This window comes from Lissotriton helveticus, chromosome 2_1 (assembly GCF_964261635.1).
Source record: "Lissotriton helveticus chromosome 2_1, aLisHel1.1, whole genome shotgun sequence".
Taxonomy (NCBI): Eukaryota; Metazoa; Chordata; class Amphibia; order Caudata; family Salamandridae; genus Lissotriton; species Lissotriton helveticus.
Genome location: NC_136059.1, coordinates 244612016 through 244629470, shown reverse-complemented (window position 1 = coordinate 244629470; position 17455 = coordinate 244612016).

The following is a 17455-nucleotide window of genomic DNA, read 5'->3' as shown; positions in this document are numbered from 1 at the left end:
CCTCATCGTGCTTCAACACCCTGCGTATGCTTCGCAAGATCTTCCGCTGGATCCCGACCGAGACCAGGAAGACTGTCACCCAGGCACACGTCACCAGCCGACTGGACTACGGAAACGCCCTCTACGCCGGAACCACAGCCAAGCTACAGAAAAGACTCCAGCGCATCCAGAACGCCTCCGCCCGACTCATCCTGGATGTCCCCCGACGCAGCCACATCTCCAGCCACCTGAGGAACCTGCACTGGCTCCCCGTCGACAAGAGGATCACGTTCCGGCTCCTCACCCACGCACACAAGTCTCTCCACGACCTGGGCCCCAAGTACCTCAACGACCGCCTGACTTTCTACACGCCCACCCGCCAGCTACGGTCCACCAGCCTCGCCCTCGCAGCCGTACCACGCATCCGAAGAGCCACCGCCGGAGGAAGATCCTTCTCTTACCTGGCTGCCAAGACTTGGAACTCCCTCCCCATCCACCTTCGGCTGACCCAGGACCATCTCGCATTCAGGAAACAACTCAAGACCTGGCTGTTCGAGCAGTAGCATACCCCTCCCCCCAAGCGCCTTGAGACCCTCCCGGGTGAGTAGTGCGCTATACAAATGGCATGATTGATTGATTGGCCTGCCTCTGACAAAGCAGTCGCCACCTCCTGCCAGGAATTCACGCCAAAGAAGGCCAAACTGGTTCTGGCGGGACACTGACACCCTCTGCCTGGCAGATCAAAGGATTTTTGTGCACAAATATTAGGTCCCAGATCCCTGAACTTTAGAACTCATCTAGATCAAGAAGACTGCACAGAAGAAGAGCCGGAGAAACTGCTGAAAGGAACAACTGCTTTGCTGCGTGCTTTGCTGGGCTGGCTGCTTTTGGGCAGTAAAAGGCCTGGACTGGACTTTCTGCAACTGAATTGGTGAGACTCTCCAAGGGTTTGAGGTAGAGCTTGCCCCCTGTTCACGAAGTCTCAGGAACAGGAAAGACTTCAGGTTCTTCGACCCGCAGCACTGGGGACTGTGTGTTTTGCGCTGCAGCCCGAAGAATGCCACCCGACACCATCTACGATGACCCGGCCGAACCCGTCTCCTGAAGGCACCGCAGAGGGCACCGCCACAACGCGGCCCTGGTCTCATCCACGACGCCTGCTGATGCCATCACCGAGCCGCTGCTCGCACCGCGACCTGTGCGCACAGCACTCCGCACCACCTTGCTTCACGCCAAAGCTTTGGCACCGCAGAGGGGACCGCCGTCCACTCCGGAACACGACCCTGGTCTCACCGACGACGTCTGCTGACGCCATCACCGAGCCGCAGCTCGCACCGCGACGTGTGAACCCTCACTCTGACACGCCTCGCTACACGACGACGAGTGGCCTTCCTGACGCCTCCACTTCCCACCGAAATCGACACCTCTGCCTGCACCGTGGTTCGGGGGCATTGCTCGTAAAGTTACACGATGCACCGCCCTCATCCCACACCGCAGCCTTGGCCTACCAACACCGGCGGCATTGACTCCAGTTCGGCAGCCGACGACAACACTTCAGCAACCACAACGCCGCTGCTCGCACCGTGACCTGCTAGCACCGTGACGAGCAGCGCCTCCACCTTGCACCGTGACCCTGGTCTCACCGACAACGCCATATGACACCGCCATCAAGCCACTGCTCGCACCACGACCTGGGGGCACCACAGTCCACACCTATGAGCTTCACACTGCAGCACCCAATGCCCGTTGGCGGCAGCGCTCCGGATCCCATCAGAAAGGAGCTCGACCTGCAACACGAGTGACTTCAAGAGCCCCATTGCCCTACATCTCTGAAAGGTACTGTTTGCGGGCCTTCCTGACACTGTACTTGGCCTATGACCCTGTGGTCAGCCAGAACTGTTATTGGATTTGTTGTTCACGATGCCGTGATAGCCCCGGACGGATATCAAGAAACTATTTTTAAAGCATATTTTGATAAGTGAACAATTTGAAGGTCAGTATTGTGGATTTTTATGGTATGTGGTCTTGTCTTAAATATCTAAAAATGTGATATTTTTCTAAACTGGTGTGGTGTCCTTCTGTAGTGTGTACACTGTTTTACTGTTGGTTATGTGCAAATGTTTTACACACTACCTCTAAGATAAGCCAGGCTGCTCGTGCCAAGCTACCAAGGGGGTGAGCAGGGGTTATGTTAGAAGTGTAACTCCCTTATTTAGCCTGACTAGAGTGGTGGTTTCTGCCTCGCTTTGGCGCAAGTCTCAGCTAGCCAGAAAGCGGCTGGGGAAATTCTGGAAGGTGCAGGATGATCTAAGCACCGCAGCTGGTGGCGTAGTATTGAGAAGATCCCGGATTGTCATCCCCAGGAGCCTCCAGGAACTGGCTTTAACCCTGGCTCATGAAGGACACCAAAGGACCGTGAGGATGAAATCGCGAATGAGGGAAAACATGTGTTTCCCTGGACTTAAAGGCGCCCTGGATGCACTCGTAAGAAATTGCAGACCAAGCCAGCTCACCAGAAGCCACGAACCGCCCACACCAGTGATAACGGAAGACCCGGCGACATCCCCATGGTCGCTGGTAAGTCTCGACTTCGGGAGTTTTCCTGATGGAAGGGTAATAGCTGTGCTGATGGACAACTATTCAAAACACCCCTTTGTTGAAGTGATTGCGTCCACATCATTCGCACACCTCCAGCAAATCCTCGAAAAGACATTTGCACTTTTTGGGTTGCCCCACAAAATCAAGACAGACAATTGGCCCCCATTCCAAGGAGGAGAGTTGAAGAATCTACTTGGAATTCACCATCGTCGAATCACCCCACAATGGCCACAAGCCAATGGTGAAGTAGAACGCTTCATGAGGATGCTCAATAAGATTCTCCGAATAGCAGTAGCTGAGCAAGCCGATCCAGAGACAGCGCTTCAAAGATTCCTGTGGGAATATTGTAGCACCCCACGACGCGGAGATCACCCTGGTCCCTGATGCTAGCTGGACACTGCTGAGACACAAATCCGGAACAACTAGGTCCCCGAACCATATGACCTGGCCAATGCTCAAGCACGGTGAACAGCAAACAACGAACGAGCCAGCGGGAAGGTGTAGAGCCAGGACCCGCGTAATTGTCCCAGGGAGCACAGTCCTAGTCCGGAACCGTCTTGGTGAGGAAAATTCAGAACAGCATATCAGCCTGAACCGTGGACGGTTCTAGAACTTAATGGCACTGCCCTAAAAGCCCGACAAGGAGAAGAAACAATCACCAGAAACATATCCTGGTTCAAGGAAGTACAATGTGGAAACAAACAAGGACCCCCTGAAAAGGATGGACTTCCTGGGTCAGGGTAAAGCAATATGAAGCAAGAGTAAAAACCCAGGCAAGATATAATATCTGGCAAAGAATAATACAGACAGGAAAACACAACGAACTATGATAGCAAAAATGATTTAATTTAAATTGCTAAGAAATGCATTAGTACATTTTTCTTGTGATAAAAAGTATTTAAAAAATATTAAAAAATGGGAATTTTTCATTCAAATCGATACACAGAATTCAGGGAATCTTGGAACATTGTTTCTTCCCAGAATTTGAAGAAGAAGCTGATTTTCGTCTACGCATTTCGTCATGTACAACGTGTCTTCATCAGGACAATGTCAGCATTTTTCTTTAGTGTAAAAACTGAAAGATGATGTTGTAAGGACCGGGATACGATGTTTAAAAGAACCCTTTATTTCTGATTTTTTTTAAAAACCGTGAGTTGAGATTTCACACTAGGGGGCAGACAGCAACGTCATCAGCATTCAAGGCTTGTTTGGGATTCTTCTCTTGCCTACACGTCTATTTCCAGCGCTTCTCTGTAATCCCTGGATTATAGCGTGGGATACCTTCGAACTTGAGTAGCTTCGAATCTTAAATCTGTGATGAATAGATGCGGCGCCCGTCGCATAGTTTGAAGTCTTTCTATGTGGTGTTAAAATAAGTTTAAAAGCATCTCCGGCTACCTGGAAGAATAAAGAGCAGTGTATGATATTAGATCTACGGCTGCTTGCTGTCTCCGTTATGAAAGGCTGGCTGAAGGATGGAGTTCGTGCTCTAGACTACCTGTCAATGTGGTAAGTCTGTTATGCTAGCAGCGTGAGTTTTTTTGTCTGTTTGTCGGATTGTTCAGCAGATGCAAAAAACGGATATATGTTTCCAAATATCTCATGGAAGCTCTGCAATGGCGGAGCGCCTGACGTCTGGTCGTTGGTAGCTCGTAAATTCGAAAAGAAGTACAATGCTCAGGCACTAATCGAGTGGTAACAGACATGAAGAGTATGAGGGAGCGGTGGCTGTGAACACTCCATCACGCTATGACGGAGGACCACCCGCCGCACATTTGTCGCAAACTGCAGCCACAGACCTGTGATGGACGCTACCGGAAGTACCTCGCCACCTTGCAACCCAGCAGAGAGTCAAGGGTCCCGCCAGCAGAAGTATAACTTGAGACCCAATCCCCAACCAAGTCAAAGACTAAAAAACGTTATGTGCTGAACCAATTATTTGCTCGAACACTAACTTGGGAAGGGATGTAACAGTCTAGATGTTGCGCAAGCTGACTGTCAGCCCGGAAGGCCTTTCACACTTTGTATCACTCTCTGGCCAGGCGTGGCCAGAGAGCTTAAATAAACGGGCAGAGGTTGCACAGGACTTACGGCCCACACCAGCATACTGTGTGGCCGCATAATTATTGAGCTCCTGGTGCAAGGCCTCTAGCACACTGCGGAGCATCGTAATAGTGCCCTCCGCTCATTGACTCCTTGGTCTGCTCCGTGGCTGTCTGATTTGATCTGACAATTGTGCTTTTGGATACTGAGGCTCAAGGTCTTAAGTGGGATGAAAAAAGTGGGGTGTCCCTGAAAGGGGTGGAGCCTATAAAAGGACGTGGCTTAAACTTATTCACTAAAATTTGCCAAGTGCCACCCTACCCACATATTTGCATGGAATCACAACTGAAACCGGCAAATGTGACAACTACTCTGTGCACTTTGCAGACACGTACTCTGAACACATTTTTTGTCCCTCAGGCAATGATAGAAACTCACACTACCATCAGCCACAACTCACTTTTCGTCCGGTTTTTGGCCGGGCCGGACGACATTGGGGGCGGTCGTTTTGCCGCGGTTACCAATAAGGCACCCAGCGAGGTTATAATTCACAACGTGGGAAGTATCAAGACTCCAATTCTTCCGCCAACTTCTATCCCACACGTGGATCCTGCAACTACAACAAAAAATGCTGCTATGGAGGTAACCAGGAGGTCAACGTGATGCCGCTGCTTCAGGTGAGCCTGATTCCTTTTTCAGAGGTTCAATTGGGGGGCCGAATCCAGTATTTCTCAACAAATGGCAAGAGATCTTGCAGGATGCGTGGATCCTGGATTCGGTGCAGGGTTACAAAATAGAGTTTTTTCATTCCCCCTCTCAGACTCTTCCTCTGGGTCAGATGCTTTTTTCCCATCAAGATCAGATGTTCATTTCCAGCGAGATCGAGTCTCTGCTTCAGAAAGGGGCCATAGTGCAGACAATTCGTCATCCTCAGGGCTTTGTCAGCAACGTCTTCCTGGTTCAGAAGAAGGGGGGTGGATCCAGGCTTGTTTTAAATCTCAGGGAGTTCAATGGATGGGTTGTATATTGTCACTTCAAGACGGAGGGGATCCATCTTCTTCGCTATCTTCTTCAGGAAGGGGACTGGATGGTCTGCCTGGATCTGAAAGATGCTTATCTGTCAGTGCCCATTTACAGGCCACATCGATGTTTTCTTCAATTCTAATGGCAGGGAATCTGGTACGAATACAAGGTCCTTCTTTTCGGCCTCTCGTCAGCACCTTCGTGCTTCACAAAGCTTCTGAGGCCTGTAGTCGAGGTACTGCGAGCCCAGGGCATTCACCTCATAATTTATCTGGATGACATCCTCATTAGGGGCCAGTGTCCTCGCCTACTAATGCAGCATCATACCTGGACCATAGATCTCTTGCAGAATCTGGGCTTCTTGGTCAACCCTCCAAAATCAGTGTTGATTCCATCTTAGTCTATCTAGTTACTTGGTTATCTAGTCAACTACGTCACTTGTCAACTCCTCTTACCCAATCAGAAAATCAGATCGATCAAGAGAGAGTTGAGGTTGATTTTGAACAAGCAGACTGTGCCCTTGAGGTCTGTAGCCCGGGTCTTCGGGTTGTTAGCGTCATCTATACAAACGATCTTCCCGGGTCCCATTCATTACCGAGCACCTCAACGTCTCAAGATTCAACATCTCCAGAAAGGCCTCAAGTATTCCGATCAGATTCCTCTCTCAGAGGAGGCGAGGTGGGAGATGTTATGGTGGCTAGAACATATGGAGTCGTGGAACGGTCGAGCCCTATTCGGCACCACTCAGGAAGTGATGATCGAATTCGATGTCAGTTGGTGGGATTGGGGAGCCCGGTGCGGTCAAGTATCCACGGGCAGCCATTGGTCTCCAGAGGAATTGAATCTCCACATCAATTGCCTGGAACTTCTGGCGGGCTCCTTTGCGATTCGGTGTATCTCGCCCCGTCAGACAAATTGTTGCATTCTTCTCCGCATGGACAACGTGTTGGTGGTTCGCTATGTGAACAAATTGGGCAGGACCCGGTCCCGACTCCTAGCGGAAATTGCAAAGGACTTTTGGTATTTTTGCCTTCAGAACAAACTGTTTGTAGTGGCGGAGTAACTTCCAGGGTGCAGCAACCAGGTTGCCGATTGGAATTCCCGACATCTCCGGGATTTCAGAGATTGGAGGCTTCACCCTCGAGTATTCCTATTGATGGACAAGATGTGGGGCCTTGTCAGATTGATCTGTTTGCATCCAGACTCAACAAACAGATTCCGATGTTCTTCAGCTGGCGTCCGGATCCTGAGGCTCTAGCCACGGATGCTTTTCTGCAAGTGTGGCCTCCAGCGCTTTGTTATGTGTTCCCTTAGTTTAAAATGATTCCAAGAGTCCTGGCCCGAACCAAATGTTATCAGTCGGTACTGATTCTGATCACTCCTCTGTGGAGGGCTCAAGCGTGGTTCCCAGTACTTCTGGCAATGGTGTGTGCTGTTCCGGTCCTCTTCCCCAGCGGTGGAATCTGTTGTTGGACCCAAATCTCCTCATCCATTGATAACATCAGGTCAACTCAGGCTGGTCGCTTGGCGAATTTCGGGGATCGCTGGAAAGTCCCAGGCGTTTCGAGAGACGCTACCAGATTTATCAGCGAGGCTTGGTCACCCAACACACACAAGCATTATGCTACAGCATGGAAACAATGGTGTGATTGGTGCTCTCGACGGGAGGAGGATCCCTCTGCAGCAGATGTGTCTTTGGTAGTGAACTTTCTTGCCTCCTTACCCGCTTCAGGCCTTGCTTATCGCACTGTACATAATTTCCGGTCGGCCACCTCGGCGGGTCACGTGGCCATTGAGGGCAAACCCCTTGGTGAACATCCATTAGTTTGTAAACTACTCAGAGGTATCCGGTTGGTGAAACCACCATGTTCTAAATACTCAGAGCTTTGGGATGTCTCCATCGTCTTACGTTTCTTAGATTCCTGACCTGTAAATCAGTGTTTGTCTCGTAAACAGCTTTCTGCCAAGCTCGCTATGCTACTTTGTCTAGTATCTTGCAAACAAGTTTCTGATGTTCGCGCTCTAGATTTAGCGGGTCGCAGATTCACTCCAGAGGGTGTTACTTTTACGGTCACCAGACGCACTAAATGTAACACCTCCTCCATCACTTATCCTGCATTTCCTGCCAATCTAAAATTGTGTGTGGTACAATGTATCCGAGATTATGAGGTGAGTACTACAGGTTTTCGCCAGGATATGGTGGGTCAATTGTTGATTGCTCTGCAGAAACCTTTTAGCCCAGTGACCCCAGCTACACTAGCAAGATGTGTGCGTTGGCTCATGGGCGAAGCTGGTATTAATGCTTCCAAATTTGGTGCTCATTCTGCTCGTGGTGCTATGGCATCCAAGGCTTTTTCTGTGGGAGTCAGTTTACTGGACATTATGAATGCAGCTGACTGGTCCTCTGACTCTACATTTAAAACTTTTTATTATGAACCTATTGTAAATGTTGAATCTGTTGTGGTGGCGCAGCTTTGAACAAGCATAATCGGAGCCTCTGGTCCTGACATAGAATTCAAAATTTGCGAACATTCGTGACAAGAATTTTCAATTCTATCAAGGACACGGAGGCGAGGATTATCCCAACCATAATTCAGTACTGCAATGTCTGATTTGAATTGTTTATATGCTGCAATGTATATTTATTCTGTTTCTTGCCCTTCCCTTCTGATTACATCTCTTCCTGGAAGTGTGGTATTATGGCTTTATCTTTCAATTTCAGGTTCTGATCTCAAGTAAAGTTTGCTGTCTTTCACCTTTGAGGAGGGTACTCGTTGTCTCCAAGAGGATGCTGTTTCGTTGAAGCTGACCAAGTTTTTCGTTGCTGCCTGTTGGCCTGTGGTTTTCCTTATGAAAAATTGATTCGTCTTTCCGGTTGTTGCCAGATGTCAGACTGTATTTATTCTTGGACTTAACTGCTATTTCACACAAAGAAAGAGGATGTAGTATTCTCTTATGCTCCTTATATAGGGGTCTACTCTATGGTTGTCATGTGATACCTTTTAAAGAATGGTTGGACCAATATAAGATTAAAAATAGATTTATTTAAGATACAAAGCAGCAACCCTCAACAGCTGCCATACACAGCCAACTGCTCAGTCTATTTGACCATCTCCACAGGATTCCAAGTGGTCACAAAGGCAGTTGCTCAGATACAGTAACTATGGCAGTGCTTACATCACTAAAAGATTACATAGGAAAAACATGTACTAGATAATTACAAAATATGAAAAGAATACAACATATCCTCTTTCCTAAAAACAAAAATAGAACATTAGTTACATATATAATCTTGTAATTTACATGGAGGTTTGGTTACACGTTTACTAAACCTCATTTCAGAGTTTGAATCATCCTTGCTGGAAATATTTGCTTTGTTGGAAACTACTGACTGCCTACACTCCTCAGAGGAATTGTATTTTAACCAGTCTTGTATTTCTGTATTATTACATTTGGTTACATGATTGGTGTTCCACTATTTTCCATCAGACAGCTTCAAGAAATCGCCTTTGATGACAAGTATCTCCTTAGGATCAGACAAATTAGAACTACCCTTACAATGAATGGAGTTAGGTTTCACTCTCACATACATGCCGGCTCCAATCTAGAACTCTTGACTAACTTGTCATTGTGCCTCTGCACATACGAATCTTGATAATTTTCTACCTTCATTCTCATAGCACTTTCATCTACCACTCTCCTTCCACTCCTACCCATCCAAGCAGGCACAGCAATGGAACATGGTACTCTGCCCTTCAATAAACTAAAAGGAGTTTCACTGGTTACAGAATGTGGAGTTGTTCTATAATTCTATAACATGTTTTTCACTTCACTCTTCCAACATCCATTGTTTTATATAACCATCTGGATGCACTCACCAATCACACGATTAAAGCGTTCTATTAAACCATTTCCCCTGGGATGATATACAGGAGTTTTGCAATGTTTAATGCCCCATTTCTTGAGAAAATTGACAAATTCTTTAGATGTAAATTGAGAACTATTTTCAGTTAAAATCTCAGCTGGACATCCCTCTCTGTGGAATAATTCTTCACAAAATTCTATTACATTGCTGGACTTTATTTCACGAACAAATGTTAATTCCGGCCATTTGGAAACATAATCCATTAAAACTATAGTGTTCTTGTTGCCTACTCCCAAAATTTCAAATGGATCACAAATGTCCATGGCTACTCTTTCCCATGCTTGTTCAGGAAATTTTACATGGTGAATGGGGCTTTTTTGGATAACATGAGAATTGTCACTGTGTGAACAATCTAAATAATCTCTTACAAACTTTCAAGCTGTCTATCCATTCCTGGCCACCAGAACTCTTTTCTAGCCTTCCTTTTCATGGCAGTCATGCCTCCATGAACTTCATGTAGACGTTCCATTAATCTAGATCTCAATGAAATGGGAACTACCAACCTGTCACACCTTCTTAATATACCATTAACTACCGATAATTCCTCCCACACTTCCTTGTATTGCATAGTGTCTTCTTGAAGTTTCCATCCATCACTGAAAGTCAAGTTCTCTATTACCTTTTTCAGATTCTCCAATGGCTTGACATACATTGGAAAGCTCAGCCACAACCCAATACATCCACTTCAGAATTGGTTTCTTCATCTTCAGTTTTGTCAACTGGAAGACGAGACAAACAATCAGCATTGATGTTTCTTACACCCGGAACATACTTCAAACGAAAATTAAATTCTTGTAATCGATAGATCCACTTTGCTGTGCGTGGTGTGGCCCTACCAGCTCCAGAAGTGGAAAAAATATCAATTAAAGGTTTGTGGTCCGTGTGTATCTCAAAACTTGTTCCCCACACAAAATTTCTGAAATGTTGCACACCCCACCAACATGATAGGGCCTCTTTCTCGATTGTAGAGTATGTGCTCTCAGCACCCTTGAGTGTTCGAGAAGCAAAAGCTATTACGCGTTCTTTGCCTTCATGTATTTGCATCAATACTGCACCCAGACCATATCCACTTGCATCAGTTACTATAATGCTTTTGTCATTAGGATTGAATGGTTTCAAAGAAATTGCATTTACAACTGCTTTTTTTACATTTTCAAAAGCATTTTGACAATTTCCAGACCATGCAAAAGTTACATTTTTCTTCATTAGTTCCCCAAGAGGAAAAACACAAGTGGAAAAGTTAGGTATAAACCTTGAGTAGTACTCAGCTAGACCAAGGAACGATCTTAACTGATCCTTGTTTTGTGGCACAGGGGCTTTCTCTAAATCTTCCACAAGTTTGAACTTGGTTTGACTCCTTCTGATGATAAGGAATGACCTAAATATTTTACTTCTGTTTTACAGAATTTACATTTCTCTAAACTTATAGTCAAACCAGCGTGTTCTAATTTGCTTAGAGCAATTTCTAATAAACTATCATGCTCAAATTTATCCTTTTCCCACACCAAATATCATCTTGGAAAACAAGAACGTTCGGTATATCCTTCACAATACTTTGCATAATCTCCGGAAAACTGCCGAATCAGAAGCAAGACCGCAGGGCATTCGGATAAATTGAAATGCACCCTCTGGTGTAATAAAAGATGTCAAATCCTTGGATTCAGGTTGTAACAATATCTGATGGTAAGCACTTGACAAATCCAAAGTGGAAAAGAATTTGCCATTGTCAATGCTCGATAACATTTCATTGATATGGGGTAACGGGAAACGATCAACCCATATACATTGATTCAAATCTCTCAAATCCACACACTTGCCGATATTTCCGTTAGGTTTTCGTGCAATAACTATGGGACTTAACCACTCTGACGCTTCTATTGGCTCAATTATGTTTTCTTTACACAATCTATTTAGTTCTTCTTTAAGAGGACCTCTTAATGCCAATGGAACGTTCCTTACCTTGTGCACCTTAGGAATGGTTCCTTCCTTTAATATGATACGATGTCTGAATTTTTTCAGACAACCCAAATCTTTCTTAAATAGATTTGGAAATTTTGTTGTACAAACATCACTACTTCGAGTTTCTGTAAGCAGTACTTGGGAAGGATGATTAGAATTAAGAATGATGTCCAATTTTTTCTGCTCCTTCCATCCCAGAAGTGATTTTCCTCTTTCAACAACATAGATTTCCCTTTCCTGAAATGTAATCTTGGTTGAAAAATACCCTATTACAGGTAGTTTCTGCCCACAATACCCTATCGGATTGACATCAGTAGTTTGTAAAGTTATAGAACCTAATGCTGTCCAAATCTGTTTATCAACAATTGTAAAGGGAGAACACAAATCTGCCCACATAGGAATTGTTGTGTCCTTTATACATACATCACATTTAGGGGGTTTGTAATCAACATCAGATGTTACACCTACATCATTAACATCCTCAATTACATATATCTCAACGTCACTGTCATCAGATTCAATTGTAGGTTCATTGTAAATAACATTCACATTAGATTTGTAGAATGAGATTGAAATTATAATGCAAATAGATGCTAAAAGGCTCACCGTTGCACAACTATAGCGATGAATTTCCAGTCATGTATGCAGAATAAGTTATTGTTTCCGAAATTGTATGTTGTCTCCAAGGCTCCGTTTCATGGAAGAAAAATTAAAATGGAGGAACGTACAGCGTGACCTCGTAACTGACGTGGGTCGCTTAACGTCGCTCTTAGACTTCTGGGAACAAAGCTCCACAAGATCCTGAAAGAAGAACGAAGGCGATGCGCAGAATACAGAACGATGTTGGCATGCGCTGCTGTGATCCTTTGAATGGACACACGCGGTGTCAGCATGCGCTGCTGTGATCTTTTGAATGGAGGCATGCGGTTGCACTACAACGTTAGGTGAGTGGTATTTGTTAGTCGATCACGATGTCACAAAAATGTGTACAGGGCACTTCACAATTTAAAATATGCAGTCACTTCCATAATCAGGTAAACTTCCACAATTATCAATATTCAAAGAATGCGTAACTGCACGTTCACCCTTAAGTAAGCAGTCACTTCTATAGTACGTTTCCACTCGGTGTGCTCCTTCAAACTACGAGATAATTACTTTTAATTATCTCGCTGCGCATCTCACTTTCTCCATAGCTCGTACTTCACGGAAAATAAGCAATAATAACATGGATAACTGTGGATACCTTTAATTACGTCGCTTGTGTTTGGTAGCAGATTCCTTGTCTTCATCTAAATCGTCTTAGAAAGCCAGACTTCTCCACAAGGACACGCCAAACAGTATAAGTGGACAGTAACCTTGAAGGTACTTCGTTGAGGGTCTTCGATGTTTTATTTGCGAAAAAAAACTATTCAGCTGCACAAAAAAAATATGGTGTCTTCTTCTTCTCTTAATAATCAGGATCCCATCCTCGTCGCCATTTTTAAAGAATGGTTGGACCAACATAAGTTTAAAAAGAGATTTATTTAAGATACAATGCAGCAACCCTCAACAGCTGCCAAACACAGCCAACTGCTCAGTCTATCTGACCATCTCCACAGGATTCCAAGTGGTCACAAAGGCAGTTGCTCAGATACAGTAACTATGGCAGTGCTTACATCACTAAAAGATTACATAGGAAAAACATGTACTAGATAATTACAAAATATGAAAAGAATACAACAATACCAACTAAGGTTTATGGGTATTGCAGTGTTTATTTTGTTTTTACTTTCTGATTGGCTGCTGAGAAATTTTCAGTAACGAAAATGAGAAGCATAATCCTCGCCTCCGTGTCCTTAATAGAATTCAAAATTCTTGTCACAAATGTTTGCTAATTTGAAAAGTAAGGCATGTAAAATATAGCGACGAACAACATAGATTACCCAACGTTTTTTACACTCATTGCAGTCAATCAGTTTTTTTGCATGAAAGGTTAAGAACATGAATACAGGGCCCTAAGGACCGGTTTTAATGTTCCTTTTAGATTACTACCGGGTCTAGGATTCTGAGGAACGCACGCTCTTTCCAACAGCCCTGTGGAGTCTTGGCCTTTATTACTCCATATTAATTTAGCAGGGCCGGCCCTAGGCATGTGCAAAGTGTGCACCTGCACAGGGCCGCCAAACCCCAGGGGCCGCCACAACGACGAGGATCGGATCGGAAGGATCTGATAATCGTGGCAGTGGCGGCCCCCTGGCAGGATTTGGCGGCCTCCGGCTCCGACCCCGGCTAGCAATGGCAGCGTTGTTCAGTTGTTGTTAGTTTCACTTTGCCCAGCGACGGGGTCCCAGGGCCGTCAATCTTAGCCCTACCAATGACCGTATGACGTGACGGCCCTGGGACAGCCTCCGCGGCGCGCGCTGTGCGCAGTGCGGAACTGCACACCTGCTGCCGCTCTGACGTGTCACGGTGGGTCACGCTCCCGCGCCACTGCCAGGGAGAGTGCGTGAGCGGTGGTGCCACTGACTGTGCATCGTCATCGTGTCTGGAGTGTGACTGTGAGAATAAAGAACAATTACGCGGCCACCGACGATCATCAGAGAACACCTATCCTGTGTCCGACTCCGAGTCTCCGGATTGCCAGGTAACTGCAGTTTCATTGTTGAACATTAAAAGAAGGCGACTTCAGGCAGGATAGAATTGGTGCTCACTAGGCAGGTCTTACTTTCGTTCTTGGATCTGACTATGTTGGCAGCACAAACTTCATATCTACAGAAGTTGGATTTGTCCTTGTGGATCCTGGCTTGTTTGGCTCATTTATTGTTAAAATTACTTTCACCTCATGAATTGTCCCTCAATGGACATAAAAGATTAACCATTGGTGTTGGCAGCAAGGTAAGCAGGGCCGGCCCTAGGCTGGGGACTGCGTGGTAATGGCATTTTGTTTGCTTTGATACTTGCACAAGTGCCACCAATGCACCATTGCCTTTGCCTACGAACGTAACGTTTGTTCTTGTGCTCGAGTGTCTACCATATATTGCTGTATTATACCTCCTCTAATTATACTTTGTTTTCTCTCGAGCGGAGCAAGCTTCACTTTAAAATAGTTTATTGCAGGGGATTAGACTGTAGACACCTAGATCTTTGTTTACCCAACAATTTCCAAAGCATTGTAGCTGTAAGATAACTTTGGTGGTGAATACACTTGCTGGCGACTGGCGAGATCTGTGTGCAGTCTAGTTACAGGCCGGCCTCAGTCACTCATACAAAGTATAAAGAGACAGAGTTAAATGTGATGTCCCAGCTGCAAAGTGAAGCATGCACCATGCAGGTCTCAGATTTGTATTTTACGTAGGAAGCTCAGCGAGTTACTGCTTTCATCATTGCAGACATTCTTTAGTGAGATAGGTCTCAGGTTAAATACCACCTTGTAATATACCTGCTTAATGAATTATGAACCATCTTTAAGGAATTGCGTGGATGGTAACTGCAAGGTATAAGTTTAGAAACAGTGCTTTTTGCTCAGTATTTCATTATTCAAATTTTTCCCAAAAGCGTTCCTTTAGTAATAAAGAAGCATTAGTAGTAATTGTCACTTTTTCCTCCTGTAATGCACCGTGTGCAACCTCATGTATTTTGTTTGCTCACAATTGTCACTTTTACCAATTGTAACTTAACGTTTGCTTTTGTAATTTGTTCACTTGTAATTTTCTCCTCATGTTTCATTACTGTTCCTAGCAGCGCGCGTGCCATAATTTTCGCTTTTTTTTTCCAAACATGAAGTTTTTTTTTTCAAGGGCCAACAACAATTAAAAGAATGATTTGAGCGGAAAGCTAGGGCTTATGGCAAGTGTAACAATGTGTGTGAATTATATGAGTGCACAAACCATAGATTGGTTAAAAACAACAAGAAAATGGCGCCTTGTTAGAACACCGCTGCTGGCATAGTTCCTTCGCCAAAACACATAACATTTCAGAGCCAACTGGATTAGGTCCTTTTTGGGGGGGGGAAGGCAGAGCAGATTTTTTTGTAAGGACGAAAGGCTTCCTATCTTGGATCTCACTGGACGTGCTCCTTGTTGTTTTTGAAGCCCGCTGGGGTATTGGTACAGTGCCCTCTCACCAGTCTAAGGGAGACAGGCAGCTAGCTGGTGGCAGCTATGACTAGTGAGTGGAACAGGGGGGCTTATTTACAAGCCCCTTGCGCGACCAGTGCGTCACTTTTAATATGGGAAAATGTGGCGCACCGGCGGCGCAAGGGGCTTGTAAATAAAATAAGCCCCAGGGTTTTTACTGGTATCCTTGGTCCATGCGGTAAGTCGTGAGGGGGTGACACCATGAGTTACCCGCACCGGGTGACACTAACCCTAGTGACGCCACTGTATATAATCATAGAAATCATAACCATATTTAGACTTGGCCCATGCAGTCCAAATACGGCATGGCTACTTCCACTAGTTCCGAAAATACGTAACGATTTCTTGGAAAAACTAGTCTTCAGCAGTCAGGGACTTCCCCTTGCTTGAATATTGATTTATCCAAGAACTCATGGAGTTTTCAAAGAACTGCGAGTCTTTAATGACGTTATTATGTCCAACGTTACGTCAAACTCGGCACCTTCAAGGTATAAATATGCCCACACTTGCCCTAGCAAACACACAGTGCTTTGGAGCAGTTCGACTATCTACTTGCTCGACGCAGCTCCGAGCTCGCTACAGTAAGTGCAGAAGGAAGCCGACCCTGCTAGCTGGCACACACTAATAAGTCTAGTATATTCGATAGACACCTAGTCGACTTAAGTCCTACGTCAATTCTATAGTATATGCTATTCCAATGCGCAGAGCCTATTGGGAATATAGGAACTACACAACAACGTGACCTATCAGAGTCCTAATTTCTTTAGGAAATATCCTTTGATTTGGTAATTTGTGGTTTAAATGAAAATGACACATCAAAATCTTTCACCAGCCGCCATTGCTGATTGCCTTCTTTTTTTCCCTACCCACTGTCAGCCCGGCCCATTGTATTGCAAGCAAAATGAAGAGAATTCGAGTACACGAATCTGGTTCTTCGAAACGAAAGAGAAAGGTGGCTCAGCAGGCTTTCGTAGTGTCACAGGAAGGAGCAATCCTGAACTTTCTCACCCAAGGAAAACCTAAAGATGGAGAATCCTCTGGCCAGAGTACTGCTGATGCACTAGGTAAAAGAGGCGCTGACAACCATAAACAACAACAAAAAAATGATGATAATATCCATGAGCAGAATGATACTCACGAGCAGACCAATGAAAATGAACAAGGTGACTCTGACATTGATGAAAACATGCAGCAATTACCAACTCAGAATGAGGATCCTGACAATAGACCCTCAGACAGAGAAACTGAAACATCATTCATCGGTCCATCAACATCTGGCATTCTGGAGGAGGTTCAGAGTTTACAGACGGATGATGCTGGTAGTGAAAAGGAAGCCAAAGAGCAAGACCATGTTACAGACCTGTGTTCTGAATATGATTTATGTGATTGGAGTGATCCTGCTTCGTGGCCGAACTCTCTTACTGACGCGCAACGTGTTCTTCTTGTTGAAAGGGGTCCCTCCAGAGACCCAGATTCTAAAACAAAGTATCCAAGTGATGAGCACTCAAAAAGTAAACGTCGTTTTTCTGTTACCATGTTCTCACGGAAATTAAGGAATGGTGAAATTATAGATAGGCGCTGGCTTGTCTATTCAAAAAAAATAATGCAATATTCTGTTTCTGCTGTAAATTGTTTTCTGACGCAGGGATTCAATTTACTAATAATGGAAATGACGACTGGGCACACATGCACAGTTGTCTGTCTGATCATGAATCCTCTTCAAAACATATGTGCACCGTCAGTGCCTGGGTTGAATTAGAAAGAAGTTTAAAACAAGGACAGACAATAGATAAAGAACAGCAGAAGTTACTGC